We start from the raw sequence: 16,029 nt of genomic DNA on the forward strand, positions 1-16,029 counted from the left end.
GTTTCAGCTTGGTTGGGGTGGAGGGGAGAGCTCTGGAGAGGTCTGGAGACCAACATCTTCATGATCTCATTCATGCATGAAAGCGTCAGTTCCCCAAGACAGGAAGTTGCCTCTGCTTTACTCATCTGGATGTTCTCAGTGCTAAAAACGGTGCTTGGTACACAGTCACTGCTCAGCAGATAGTTGGGCAATGAATGGATTCATCAAGCTGATGAATGTGTGGATGGCCCTGCTAATCTAGCCAGCTGAGCCTGGGGATCTTATTAAACCTTGGGACCCTGAAAAGATGAATGCAAGTTGTTCATTTTTAAAAGGGGGGGGGGCAGCTTCTAGAAAGAGGTCATTATGGCCCAGGCCAGGTGTCTGGCAGCAACCCTGGTCTTATGGGACTGGCCAGTGTCTGGTGGGCCAAGACTTCATCTGGTTTGAACAGAGGGGTGGAAAGAATCTGTCTGCATCAGGCAGCTTCTCTGAGACTTTGCTTTCCAGGCGATTAAGCAAATTAACAAAGTGGAGATTCTTTGGGAGCACAAACAGCCCTTAACTGTCACTTTAATGCCAACCACTGTTTCAGAGAGAAAACCTCCCAGTCACAGCTGGGGCAGAGGCCCCTTTGTGAGCATTGAAACAGAGGAGCTGGCTATGGTCTGGGGATAAGATGGGTGTTCCTGGTTTGCCAAGTCATTTGCCCAAAGGGGGAGCCACCTGGTACAATTTCAGTCCTAGGATGACAAAATAAGGAAGATCCTCCAGAAGTAGCTAGTCAGCTGCTGCAGACTGGGGCTGAGTGAATTTGAATCCGAGTGACTCAGGAAGTCGCCAGCAGGCTGCCAAGCACCTATGTGCTCGCCCCACGGTGCCTTGAAGCCATGGAGTTCCCAGGCTCCATCACCTCCCCGGATCATGGCACCTAGGAGGTCAAGGTAGAACGACAGAGGGAGAAAAATGAGGAGCAGGAGACAGAGCTCTCCCCTCCTGCCTCTTCAAGCCTGTGTAGTCAGCTCCCTGTAAGTCTGGCCCACAGGGTGAAGAAATCCAGACCCTGCCCCTCCCTGGATATGACCCATATCCACATCAGGCCTGAGCCTGCCAGCCTTGCTTCTTTCTTTTCTATATTTTCACTTGGAGTGTGGGAGGAAGATGGTCTTTAGAATACCTTCAGAGATTGTTCTTCCCCCAGGAGAGGGAATTGAGTCATAACCATTGAGCTGGAGGCTTGGAACTCATCTCGTTGTTACCTCTTGATAGATGGAGTCACAGAGAGGGGACGTGACAACATCAAGCCACCCAACATGTGGTGTTCAGGGCAGAAGGAAGCCAGGCGTCCAGCCAGGAGCCCGTGAGCTCTCCTTCTTAAAAAATCCTGGTCTAACTCTGCCAGCATCCTCATTCCCACCACTCATTCACCCGCTCTGACCCTCTTCCTTGGCCGCTTGGCCTCCACTCTCAGTGCTCTGCTGAAATGTTTCTCTCCAGAATAGCCAAAGCCCCTCCCCGTGGTCACACCAGGTCTGGTGATGGGAAGATGGCTTCAGAAGGAGGAGGGGATGGGGAAGCAGCGTAGGCTAAGGCTCTGAGACTCCCCTAGTCTAGGACTGGTTCTGGAGCTAGATGGGCAAAGACACAGCTAACTCAGCAAGCCTGGAGCCATTGGTCACAGACTTTGCCTGCAGTGCCCTCCCACACCACTGAGAATCCAATCCGTATCCTCAGGAGACTCACGCTTCACTTGTGCAACCGTCACTACCATCTGCCGCCAGAGCATTTTCATCTTCCCAAACTGAAACTCTGTTCAGAAAGTCCCCTACATAAGAATAAGTTCTGCTCCAAGAGTGTGTTCCTAAGTCCAAGTGGTTCGTGAGTCCACCAAAGTTAGCCGAGGTACTCAACTAACACAGTTGACTATGTAGTACTGTACCGTAATAGATTTATAATACTTTTCACACAAATAATACATAGAAAGCAAACACACAAAAAATAAAACATTTAAAATCCTACAGTACATTACCTTGAAAAGTATAAGAACTGGCATACAGGGGCCGGAATTGAACATGCAAGAAGAGTTACTGATTGGAGGAGGGAGAGAAGGTGAGAGATGGTAGAGCTGAAGGATCATCAGCAATAGGAGACAAAAGGCAAGCTGCAGTTTCACTCATGCCTGACGTTGATGTCACAGGTTCTGGTTCCTTGCTGGATTCAACTCTATCTACCTTCTTGAAAAAACAATCCAGTGATGTCTGGATAGTATTAAAAGCTCTTTTTTTCTCTTCATGTCAGGACCTGCTACACCACTGCTTTTATGCTTGCTTCCAGACATCCTGGGCTTGAAATAAAAATATTACCCTACTGTACTCTATATAGTTCTGTACAGTAAAGAACACAAAAGCACAACCATGACACATGACAATGTACGCCAGACACCTGAACTTGCTTATGCGATTGGACATGTGAAGGCACGATCGTGTCTTTGAAGCTTGCAACTTGAAGGTTCATGTGTAAGGTACTTACTGTACTCACTAAACAGCTTCCTAGTCTCCCTCCCCACAGCCCCTGAGCAACAATTATTCTACTTTCTGTCTCTGTGAGTTTATTATTTTAGGTACCTCATATAAATGGGATCATACAGCATTTGTCTTTTTGTGTCTGGCTCATTTCACTTAGCTTAATGTCTCCAAAGTCAGTCTATGTTGTAGCGTGTGTCAGAATTTCCTTCCTTTTCATAGTTGACTAATACTCCACTGTGTAGATACACCACATTTTGTTTATCTCTTCGTTCATCAGTGGACATTTGCATTGTTTCTGCCTTGTAGTTACAGTGAATAATGCTGCTGTGAACATGGGGGTACAAGTATCTGTTTGGATCTGTTTTCGGTCCTTTTGTTTACATAGCCAGAGCAAAACTTCTGGATTGTAAGGGGATTCCCTGGTGGCTCAGCTGGTAAAGAATCTGCCTCCAATGTGGGAGACCTGGGTTCGATCTCTGGGTTGGGAAGATCCCCTGGAGAAGGGAAAGGCTACCCACTCCAGTATTCTGGCCTGGAGAATTCCATGGACTGTATAGTCCACACAATCTCATAGAGTTGGACATGACTGAGCAACTTTCATTTTCACTTTCAAGGTAACATCAGCACCTCCCTGGTGGCTCAGCGGTAAATAATGTACCTGCTAATGCAGGAAATTCGGGTTAGATCCCTGGGTCAGGACGATCCCCCTAGAGAAGGAAAAGGCAACCCACTCCAGTATTCTTGCCTGGGAAGTCCCATGGACAGAGGAACTGCTGGGCTATAGTCCAGGGGGTCGAAAAGGGTCGGGACTTGACTGAGTGCCTGAACAACAACAACATCAAAGACAACAACAATGCCGTCATCACACCTCCAACTGAATGGATGATGGGGCCTCAATAGCATCAAAAATCTAGTCAGTGTTCAAATTTACAATCGTCTCATCAAAATCATTTTTACTGTTTTAGTTTGATTCAAAATCAAAACATGGTTCATGTAGGTTCATGTATTGCAGTTGATCAGTGTGCCTTTTGTTTAAAATAAAATAAACTTTATTTTGGAATAATTTTATATTTACAGAAAAGTTGCAAAGTCAGTACAGAGACATCCCATGTACTCCGCACCTAAGTAGCTCTAACATTAACATTTTTCATTACATGAGACATTGGTCAAAACTAAGAAATGAACACTGATACTTTACTAGTAACTAAACTCTCAACTTTACTGGGATTTCACCAGTTTTCTCACTAATACCCTTTTTCTGTTACCACATTCCATCTTGGATACCACATGGTATATGTTTAGTCATCATGTTTTCTTAGGCTCCTCTGCTCTGTGACAGTTTTTCCTTTTTCATGACCTGGACAGTCTTGAGGAGTACTGGCCGGGTATCCTGTAGCAGGTCCCCTAGTCTGGGTTTGTCTGAGGTTTGTGTCATGATCAGACTGGGGATGTGGGTTTGGTAATGACAGCACAGAGGCAGAGTGCCCCATCACACCTCATCAGGGGTGGGTAACAGCCACAGGACATCCCTGGTGATGCTCACCTTCCTATCTCGGGTAAGTAGTGTCTCTTGGCTTCTCCACCATGAAGTTACTATCTTCCCCTTTTCTTGCTCTATTTCTTGCAAGTGAACCAACATTAAACCCATGGTATGTCTTCTAAACTCATTTGAATCAAGATTGCCTTATCTCTTATTTTTTCTCAAAATGTATTTATTGAAAAAACTGGGCTGTTTGTCCTGTTTCCTTTGCCCTGTGTGGTTCCTATAAGCTGGATCTCAAGGTCTGATCTGCCTCATGCTTGATTTTTTTCAGCAGGGCCACCATAGGGATGGGGCTGTGGGCTTCAGTCAGGAGGCAATGACTGTCTCCTTTTTGTCATGTTAGCAGCTACTAATGCCCAGTATGTTACCTCAATTCTAATGCCTTTGCTGCTAAGTTGCGTCAGTTGTGTCTGACTCTGTGCGACCCCATAGATGGCACCCAACAGGCTCCTCCATCCCTGGGATTCTCCAGGCAAGAATACTGGAGTAGGTTGCCATTTCCTTCTCCATCTAATGCCTTTAGAGTCCTCAAAACTAAGCTTATCATGAATGTAATCTTTCCTACATGAAGAGAGTTCCTTTTCCTCCTTCATTACACACAGCAGATCTTAGCAAATCAAAGATAGTACCCATGGTAAGAAACATTATTGTTTATGTACAACTAAGAAAAGAAATGCAAAAATAAAATGGCTGTCTGAGGAGGCTTTACAAATAGCTGTGAAAAGAAGAGAAGTGAAAAGCATAGGAGAAAAGGAAAGATATAAGCATCTGAATGCAGAGTTCCAAAGAAGAGCGAGGAGAGAGAAGAAAGCCTTCCTCAGTGATAAATGCAAAGAAATAGAGGAAAACAACAGAATGAGAAAGACTAGAGATCTCTTCAAGAAAATTAGAGATACCAAGCGTACATTTCATGCAAAGATGGGCTCGATAAAGGACAGAAATGGTATGGACCTAACAGAAGCAGAAGATATTAAGAAGAGGTAGCCAGAATACACAAAAGAACTGTACAAAAAAGATCACGACCAAAATAATCACGATGATGTGATCACTCACCTAGAGCCAGACATCCTGGAATGTGAAGTCAAGTGGACCTTAGAAAGCATCACTATGAACAAAGCTAGTGGAGGTGATGGAATTCCAGTTGAGCTATTTTAAATCCTGGAAGATGATGCTGTGAAAGTGCTGCACTCAATATGCCAACAAATTTGGAAAACTCAGCAGTGGCCACAGGACTGGAAAAAGTCAGTTTTCATTCCAATCCCAAAGAAAGGCAATGCCAAAGAATGCTCAAACTACTGCACAATTGCACTCATCTCACACGCTAGTAAAGTAATGCTCAAAATTCTCCAAGCCAGGCTTTAGCAAGACCTGAATCATAAACTGCCAGATGTTCAAGCTGGTTTTAGAAAAGGCAGAGGAACCAGAGATCAATTGCCAACATCCGCTGGATCACAGAAAAAGCAAGAGAGTTCCAGAAAAACATCTGCTTTATTGACTATGCCAAAGCCTTCGACTGTGTGGATCACAATAAACTGTGGAAAATTCTGAAAGAGATGGGAATACCAGACCACCTGACCTGCCTCTTGAGAAACCTGTATGCAGGTCAGGAAGCAACAGTTAGAACTGGACATGGAACAACAGACTGGTTCCAAATAGGAAAAGGAGTACGTCAAGGCTGTATATTGTCACCCTGCTTATTTAACTTATATGCAGAGTACATCATGAAAAACACTGGACTGGAAGAAACACAAGCTGGAATCAAGATTGCTGGGAGAAATCTCAATAACCTCAGATATGCAGATGACACCACCCTTATGGCAGAAAGTGAAGAGGAACTAAAAAGCCTCTTGATGACAGTGAAAGTGGAGAGTGAAAAAGTTGGCTTAAAGCTCAACATTCAGAAAACGAAGATCATGGCATCTGGTCCCATCACTTCATGGCAAGTAGATGGGTAAACAGTGGAAACAGTGGCTGACTTTATTTTTCTGGGCTCCAAAATCACTGCATATGGTTATTGCAGCCATGAAATTAAAAGACGCTTACTCCTTGGAAGGAAAGTTATGACCAACCTAGATAGCATATTCAAAAGCAGAGACATTACTTTGTCAACAAAGGTCCGTCTAGTCAAGGCTATGGTTTTTCCTGTGGTCATGTATGGATGTGAGAGTTGGACTATAAAGAAAGCTGAGTGCCGAAGAATTGATGCTTTTGAACTGTGGTGTTAGAGAAGACTTTTGAGAGTCCCTTGGACAGCAGGGAGATCCAACCAGTCCATCCTAAAGGAGATCAGTCCTGGGTGTTCATTGGAAGGACTGATGTTGAAGCTGAAACTCCAGTACTTTGGCCACCTCATGCGAAGAGTTGACTCATTGGAAAAAACTCTGATGCTGGGAGGGATTTAGGGCAGGAGGAGAAGGGGACAACAGAGGATGAGATGGCTGGATGGCATCACTGACTCGATGGACATGAGTCTGAGTGAACTCTGGGAGTTGGTGACAGGGAGTTGGTGACAGTGGACAGGGAGGCTTGGCGTGCTTCGATTCATTCAGTTGCAAAGAGTCGGACACAACTGAGTGGCTTTCACTTTTTTTCACTTTCAGGTGAATTGCACTTGTTAGAAGTTCAGCCAAAGGCAGAAGTTGCCTGGTGGCTGGATGTTGGGCAGCCATTGCTCCAGGGCATCGCTCACACCAGCTTTTGTGGTCAGTGTCCCACTGCCTTCATCCTTCCCTGGGACTCAGTTTCCTCTAAGCTCCCTTGTGTTGTTGCTTGGTGTGTGGTCTGCTGTCCTTTGGACACTTCTCAGTGACAACACAGCTTAGTGGAATTCTGCTTCTTCTACATCCTTTCTTAACTACTATAAGCACTTTGTTATAGCTTTGCAGGAAAATACAGAATTGTGGTCATTCCTCTCAAGACTGATAATTGCTACTCTGCTGTTATATTTCTGCCCCACTGCCCCATTTCCCTGCCTTCCTGTGCCCATACTGTTTGTTTCCATACTGAATCAGATTGTCATCTTTTTTGATGATGTTTTAAATGGTAAATAGACCTTGCATGGATAGAACCAACCATGTGTATAATTCAGTGGAAGGTGATGCAGTATGAACACGATAGCCAGGTGGGATTGTGTCCAGGATGGTGACCACGCTGCCACTTGTGAGCAACAACTGTGAGAAGTGCCCACATTACAGAGATGCTGAAAGTTTTTAAGACATGTGTCTGGGAATTGATGAAACACAGTTTCTGGATTCTAGGCTGGCAAGATCCCCCATGTTTTTAATCTGGGTGACCTCCCCAGGCCTTCACTCAGTGTTTGCAATATTTCAAAAATATTTGTGGGAGGAATCAAGTCAACAGTAATCAATAAATATTTATTGTGCATTTACCAGGATCAAGGTCTAGGTGGGATAAATATTTGAGAACCCACACCAGTTCCCTTTCTTAAGTGCTAATTTGCTTTTCTCCATTTCCATCAGAGTTTTGCAGCTGTTCTTGGCCAAGTTGAAATCTCTCACTGCTACCTTGGTAGCCTATTTGTTTCTTTTCCGCTTGAGTAATAAATACACCCAACTGTCTATCCTAGATTTTCTACAAGAGTCCTGATTCCTGTCTTCAGGTCCCTTGAATGAATTTGGGGATCAGAAAACATGGTCATGTCATGACCACCCTCTAGTTCATTTTGTTCCATAGAGTTCTGACAGCTCAGCGGAACATTTGCCTGAATTGCGAAAGGTCTACGTCAGGGTGAACAATTTCCAGTTTCATTCAAGCAGCACTGTCCTTTCTTTTTTACCCACATGGCAGGTAATCGTCTCACTGGATTCTTTCCTTCTTTCTTTTCTTTTATTAATAGGCTTTATTTTTTTTTACAAGTTTTGATTCACAGAAAATCGAGCAGATAGTACAGTGAATTTCCAAGCATCCCCTCACCCCCTGAGTTTCCCCTATTGACATCTTACATTATTAGTGTGGTACATGTATTACAGATAATGAAGCAACACCAATACATCATTTTTAACTAAAGCCCGTGTTCAGACATCCTTAGTTTTTACTAAGGAGATAGGATCCCATGTTACAGTCAGTTATCATGTCTCTGGAGAAGGAAATGGCAACCCACTCCACTATTCTTGCCTGGAAAATCCCACGGACATAGGAGCCTTTTAGGCTACAATTCATGGGGTCGCAAGAGTCAGGCACGACTTAGCGACTAAACCACCACCACCATCACATCTCTTGGGCTCCTCTTGGCTGATACAATCGCTCTTCCTGCCTTGTTTTTGATGATTTTTGACAGTTTTGTTGTTTCTTGCCGAGCTGTGCTCAGCATGCGGAATCTTAGTTCCCTGCCCAGGGATTGAACTTGTGCCCTCTGCATTGGAAGCATGAAGCCCTAGCCCCTAGACCACCAGGAAAATCTCGATATTGACAATTTTGAGGATTCTAGTCAGGTAAATGGACTTCCCTAGTGGCTCAGTGGTAAAGAATCTGCCTGCCAGTGCAGAAGACATGCGTTTGATCCTTGGGTCAGGAAGATACCCTGGAAAAGGAAATGGCAACCCACTCCAGTACTCTTGCCTGGGAAATCCCGTGGACAGAGGAGCCTGGCAAGTTACAATCCATGGAGTCACATAGGGTCGGACACGACTTAGCGACTAAACTGCAATAACAGTGTGTAGTAAGATGATCCTCTATTGGGATTTGTCTGATGTTTTTCTCGTGGTTAGACTGGGACTATGAGTCTGGGGGAGAAACATCACAGAGGGAAATGACATTTTCATCATATCTCAAGAGTGGAAAATACCAATATGACTCACCACTGTTGATATTAATCTTGGCCACATGCTGGGGTGGTTCTCATCAGGTTTCTCTCCCTGCCCCCACTTTTCCATATAGGACTCTCTGGGAGGGGGTCCCCAGGCCCAGCCCCACATTAGGGGATGGAGAGTTATAGTCCCTCTCAGTTAGGGCGGAGCTTGGATTTCTTTTTGAGAGCCAACCTCCTGTGTTTCTCATCTTTTCTTCCTTCCCTTACTCTCACCTCAGTTCCCTCCCAAAGTCTTCTTTCGAGGTCTTTCTTCCAATGTTTGATCTTTTTTCTCTTCAGATTTAGATACTCTTGGGTTTTTGCTCAGTCTCCACACACTCCTCTTTTTCTTAAAAGAGATTTTCCTGAGTTGGCTCTGCAGATGGCCCCTTTTCTGGCACACTCTGGGAGAAAAGGTTCTTTGGACCAACACCCATGGGAAATGCTCATTACTTACCCCTTCTTAGAGACTCGGAGCTCACACGAGCATAATAAAAGGTCTGGCATAAAGAGGCCTGTTTAACTCAAAGTTTTCCCAACCCCATTTCACCCTGAAACCTTCTTACCATAATTCATTGATTCAGAGACATTTGTTTCTTTTCTCACATATTACTGTTTTTGAAATTGGGATGCATCTTACAGATGATGAGAAAAGAGTATGTTTCTTTTTCTTAGAGGTACATGCAATGGTGTGAGCTACACTGATGCTATTTGAGATTTGAGGAAATATAGTAACATGGCACATCTATAGATTATTCTTCAGAACCAGTGGAAAGTGGAAACTGAATTAAGAAACTCTGCCTCTCAGGTCCTCACATTCCACCTCTTCCTACTTGGATGACCTGCCTCCTTGATTTCAGGTATTCTTTCATTTGGGATGCAGGTGTCCTCTGCTCACTGAGATGTGCCCAAGGGCCCCTTCCCCACCCCCTCTGACATGACTGGCTAGGCCAGTCTAATTTAAGAATGGGGCGTTAAGGAGTCTCTTGGCCACAGATCTAGACTGTCCTCTTGATCAACTTTATCATTAATGAGATGCATTACTGTCCTTAAGGAAACACATTCCTAGTCTGCCTGTTTTGAAGTCTAGCCTGCTGTGTGATCTTGTGCAAGTCATTCAACCTCTCTGTGCCTGTTTCCGCACCAATACACCAGGGATACGTAATTGTGTCTACTTGATAGGGTCGTACAAGGCTAGTGGAGGTGATGGAATTCCAGTTGAGCTATTTCAAATCCTGAAAGATGATGCAGTGAAAATGCTACACTTAATATGTCAGCAAATTTGGAAAACTCAGCAGTGGCCACAGGACTGGAAAAAGTCAGTTTTCATTCCAATCCCAAAGAAAGGCAATGCCAAAGAATGCTCAAACTACCACACAATTGCACTCAACTCACACGCTAGTAAAGTAATGCTCAAAATTCTCCAAGCCAGGCTTCAGTAAGACCTGAACCATGAACTTCCAGATGTTCAAGCTGGTTTTAGAAAAGGCAGAGGAACCAGAGATCAAATTGCCAACATCCGCTGGATCACAGAAAAAGCAAGAGAGTTCCAGAAAAACATCTGCTTTATTGACTATGCCAAAGCCTTTGACTGTGTGGATCACAATAAACTGTGGGAAATTCTGAAAGAGATGGGAATACCAGACCACCTGACCTGCCTCTTGAGAAACCTGTATGCAGGTCAGGAAGCAACAGTTAGAACTGGACATGGAACAACAGACTGGTTCCAAATAGGAAAAGGAGTACGTCAAAGCTGTATATTGTCACCCTGCTTATTTAACTTATATGCAGAGTACATAATGAGAAATGCTGGGCTGGAGGAAGCACAAGCTGGAATCAAGATTGCTGGGAGAAATCTCAATAACCTCAGATATGCAGAAGACCACCACCCTTATGGCAGAAAGTGAAGAGGAACTCAAAAGCCTCTTGATGAAAGTGAAAGAGGAGAGTGAAAAAGTTGGCTTAAAGCTCAACATTCAGAAAACTAAGATCATGGCATCCGGTCCCATCACTTCATGGCAAGTAGATGGGTAAACAGTGGAAACAGTGGCTGACTTTATTTTTCTGGGCTCCAAAATCACTGCAGATGGTTAATGCAGCCATGAAACTAAAAGACGTTTACTCCTTGGAAGGAAAGTTATGACCAACCTAGATAGCATATTCAAAAGCAGAGACATTACTTTGCCAACAAAGGTCCGTCTAGTCAAGGCTATGATTTTTCCAGTAGCCATGTATGGATGTGAGAGTTGGACTATAAAGAAAGCTGAGCACCGAAGAGTTGATGCTTTTGAATTGTGGTGTTGGAGAAGACTCTTGAGAGTCTCTTGGACTACAAGGAGATCCAACCAGTCCATCCTAAAGGAGATCAGTCCTGGGTGTTCATTGGAAGGACTGATGTTGAAGCTGAAACTCCAATGCTTTGGCCACCTGATGCGAAAAGTTGACGCATTTGAAAAGACCCTGATGCTGGGAAAGATTGAGGGCAGGAGGAGAAGGGGATGACAGAGGATGAGATGGTTGGATAGCATCATGGACTCAATGGACATGGGTTTGGGCGGACTCCAGGAGTTGGTGATGGACAGACAGGGAGGCCTGAAGTGCTGTGGTTCATGGGTTCACAAAGAGTCAGACATGACTGAGCGACTGAACTGATTGAGTCATGAGTATCAGATGGGGTATTACCCATAAAGCACTGAACCTGGGACCTGGCACTTGGCAAGGTACTCTAAAGCATCAGTTGTTACTACAAAGACAACATTTTAATCTCTGGTTCCTGAGTCATTTTTCAGGGGTAAAAAAGACTTGGAGGGACTTCCCTGATGATCCAGTGGTCAAGCATCTGCTTTCTAATGCAGGGAACACGGGTTTGATCTCTGGTTGGGGAACTAGGATCCCACATGCCTTGGGGGCAACTTAGCGTGTGCGCCGCAACTACTGCATCGTGATTAGGACCCAACACAGCCAAAAATAAATAAATAAATATGAAAAAAAAGACTTGGAGACGGTGACTAGCTCAGGTCCTTATGGTGGCAGGAGGCAGTAGGGTGGAAGACAGAAGAGAACTTTTCTATGATCAAACCAACCTTGCCTGCTGCTTAGAGTTCCTGACTCTAGCTGAAAAGTGGAGAGAGAGCAAGAAAGCAACTGTCTTCCAACCAGCCTCTTGAACAGGGGAGGCTGACAAAGTACCAGCCAGAAGATTCAAAAGCAGTGAGTGGTGTTCAAGTTCCAGGAGACTGGTTGTCTTCGAGGGTCCCCTCTGCCCCCTGCCTCGGGTGGGACTCTGGGCACTCCATGCAGTCCCTGAAGTCCCCTCTGCCTCCCTGTATTATTCAGAACACCTGCTTCATATCCATTCCCCATGTGTTCTGTACAGTTTAATTGCTCTGTCACTGAAGATTAATCCCGACAGATAGGAAAAAGACATCTGGAAATGTTGACTCTGCTCCTTCTTATCTTCCATCCCAGGCCTTTACTCCAAAGCCTTGTCCAGTTGTAGAAGTAGCTCATTTCAGGGGGTGAGCTCTCTTGGGGGCTCTGGTGCCCAGTGCTCCTGGGGACTGGTGGCTGGCCTCCGGTTGCTGTGCTGGAGGGATGGGGCTGGGACTGGAGCCTGAGCCAACTGGGATCCCAGGTCTTATCCCATGCAGGCATAGTGCCTTGCCGTTCTGAGTTGCTAAGAGACAGAAAGACATCCGGAAGGCAGGCTGCTTTAAAGAATATAATATGCAAAGGGTCATTGTAAATGGAACATCATCAAAACTTTGCCAAGTTCTTTCTGGTTGTTCAGACGATGGCCACTTTTCTTTCTTTTTCTCACTCCCTTCCCTCTGTATCCCTACTTCTCTCTGTCCATCTCTCTTTTTAGCTGTAGTTTCTGATGGTTCAGCCCTTGCTGGTCGGTTGGTGAGGCTGAGCAGGGGTCAGGCGTGAAGAGGTAAGGAGGTGAGGTCTCAGATACAGGTCAGCCCAGGGGCCCAGGAAGCATTTGGGAAAACTAGCTCCACTTCATCCAGCCGTGTCTGTGTCATTCACCAGGTGGCCTCTTCAATGAGCAAACTCTTACCTGTGTGTAAAATAAAGTGATTATCTGGTAAGCAAGCATCCACACTTTTTGTGATTGCCACTGGTCACCGTGAGGCCCTTTGCTGCCCTCTGTGTCCCCAGCTCTTTTATATCTTTCATACGAGTGTCTGGCTCTCTATTTTATTTTTATACAAATAATAACATATTATCATCTTGTTCTACCCCTAAGGATTTTTTCCCCTTCATCCTAACAAGAGTTTTGATTATTTCAGAGTGTCTGTACATAGGAAGCAACATCAGTCATTTTTGATGGTTAATCAAACACACTTCAGTTCTAAGGCACTGCTGCCAGCCACCCTGGAGCCTGCAGACTGTACAGTGCATGCCCCCAGGTTGCCCTGTGACTCGGGGAGGAAGGAAGCAGGTGACAACTGAAACCTGGTGACTGACGAGCCTTAATGAAGGCACCATTTACAAAGGTGTAGGCTCAGGACAAGGAACCAGGCTGCACCCTGGGCACCAGGGCCAATATCATCTAGCTTGCTCATTTTATCCAGTCCCAAGGGGCTGTGTAACTTGCCCAGGGTCACACAGCAAGAGGCAAAGCCATTGGAAAACCAAGTGTCTGAGGTTCCAATGGATGGAACAAAACAAGAACTTCCCTGGAGGTCCACTGGCTAAGACTCCAAACTCCCAATGCATGGGGCCTGGGTTCAATTCCTGGTTGGGGAACTAGGTCATGCATGCCACTACTAAAGGTCTTGTGTGTTGCAACTAAGAACCAGCACAGACAAATAAATAAAAATAAAAAATTTTTTAAGTTAAAAATGAAAGAAAACTCCAAAACACCCTTGGTTATTTAAATTCCAATCATGAGTCTAGAAAAGCATTTTTAAATTAATCTGTTCCACAATTAAGACCAATTAGTCAAGTCTTCTATCATGAGTATCCATAATTTTCAATTTTCCTAACTTACAAATTGCTTTTTAGATCATAATTTGTAAATTTATTCAAGAAAAATGTTTTTAAAAGCAAAAATTTGATACCAGTTAAAGTGTCCCCAAATAGGATAATGGGCAAGTAAATGAGGATCCATCTACCTTGTGGGAAATGATGCATTTCTTAAACTTGATAACTTATAAAGAGTGAGCAATAAACTGGAAAATGCTTAGTTGTAATGCTCAAGGAAAACTGTCATCTCCAATTTATTTAGAGTATCATCAGAATTATGTTAATTCACACATGCACTGAAACAAACCAAAAAAACCCATAAGGTTACATAAAGAAAAATAAATACAGGAAAGGAATATACCAATATGTTACTGATAATGATTGTCCTTGCTAAGTCACTTCAGTCGTGTCCGACTCTGTGTGACCCCATAGACGACAGCCCACCAGGCTCTGCCGTCCCTGGGATTCTCCAGGCAAGAACACTGGAGTGGGTTGCCATTTCCTTCTCCACTGTGTGAAAGTGAAAAGTGAAAGTGAAGCCGATAGTCACATCTGACTCGTAGCGACCCCATGGACTGCAGCCTACCAGGTTCCTCCATCCATGGGATTTTCTAGGCAAGAGTACTGGAGTGGCTTGCCATTGCCTTCTCCGAATGATTGTCCTTAGCTGGGTAAAATATGGGTGGTTTTGATTTACTTCCCTCCATATTTTGTACATCAGTCAACTAATATGTTCATAATAACAACAATAGCAGCTATTACAATCACAATTTCAAAAAAATTTTTTGAGGTTGTGCAAAACTATTGTATTTACAAAAATGGCACAAAAGTGAATTCAACAGTCGATGCACATGCACACTTCATTCACATCTTCAATGACAAAAGGTATTCTGAACACTATAGAACTGAATAAGAATACTAGCTTCAACAGCAGCTGTTAAGCAATAGAGTCATGTAAGTTACACCAGAATGGGCAAATATTGCCCAAGTAAAATTCTATTGTTAAAGCTGAAGCAGATTTAAGGCCATTCACGTTCAAGCACAGGATACAAATCTTTTGGAGCCCCATTTATTTGTGTTTGAAATATGTGACCTCTCTTCTAACTTGTGGTCTTAAACTTCTGTTTACAAAACCCAAAAGGAAAATCCAGAAGAAACCAACAGTAGAGGTTATATTAAATAAGAGTAACATACAAAGCTATAATTAAGATGAATTAAAGAAAGCCAACATTAAAACTGCAAAACTTGTTAGTTACTTGTTGGATCCAGCCCTACACTAGGAGTTAGGTAATATATACAATTATTTTCAAGTAGATTACTTTATGTTGCTCTAACATGTTCTTTTCATCAGTGCACTGTTAAACTAATCAAAAACTCTACACATGTATATTCCCTTAAAATAGCAGCACACACTACCGCTACCTGCAAAGCCATCACTCTCAAATGACATAGGGAGTAAAAGGAAATAAAAAGCAGAGGAGTAACATATTGAGAAATAATGGGAATTAGAAGATTCATGCAGTTCAGCTCTTTTTAATCAGCCAGCCAGTTTGCTAGCAACAAGAGATGGTTTCCATTGAGGAAGGTCCTGTGGAGTGGGAATGTGGTCACCAGTGACCTCTGTCTTATCCAGGGTTGCAGTAGGAATTTGCTTGTTCTTCATTTTTGCTTTAGCCATGTTGTAATCCCAAGAATCAAAATATTTTTGCCCTTTCTGCAATCGTTTCCTTAAAAAATCGGAACCTCCAGGCTTTTGTCCCAGATGAGGATACCTTGCTTTTAATTTTGCTTCCTTAGCTTTCTCTGGATTAGTCACTTTATCTTCCATTTCCTTCTGCTCCTCCGCGGAGGCTGCCTCGGGGACTTCCGCACATACTTCTCCCTCTTACTCCGCTTCTCCCACAATTTCAAATTTTTTAAAGTCACTGTGATCAGTTGACAAAGGATGCATATCCAGAACCATAAAATACCCATACCTTCTGTCCCAGTTATTTCTCTCCCAGGACTTTGTCCTGAGAAAGCAATTCTGCTTGTGGGCAGATCTCTAGGCAGGAAGAAGTTTACAGCAGAGGAAAGCTGGAAACCACCTAAATTCCAGACAGCGGAGTAACAATTACAGACAATGTGGTTCAATTACTCAGTGCTGCTTTGTGTTCATTAGGAAAAAGATAATTATGACAAAAGCATGTGCTGCGACA

The 16,029-nt window shown here is 43.9% G+C and overlaps 1 pseudogene; it reads right to left on the minus strand.

Moving 5' to 3' along the window:
* Positions 1-15,348: 15,348 nt before the first annotated feature.
* LOC113880778 lies at positions 15,349-15,725 on the minus strand (annotated as a pseudogene).
* Positions 15,726-16,029: the final 304 nt, after the last annotated feature.

Source organism: Bos indicus x Bos taurus, chromosome 22 (assembly GCF_003369695.1).
Source record: "Bos indicus x Bos taurus breed Angus x Brahman F1 hybrid chromosome 22, Bos_hybrid_MaternalHap_v2.0, whole genome shotgun sequence".
Lineage (NCBI taxonomy): Eukaryota > Metazoa > Chordata > Mammalia > Artiodactyla > Bovidae > Bos > Bos indicus x Bos taurus.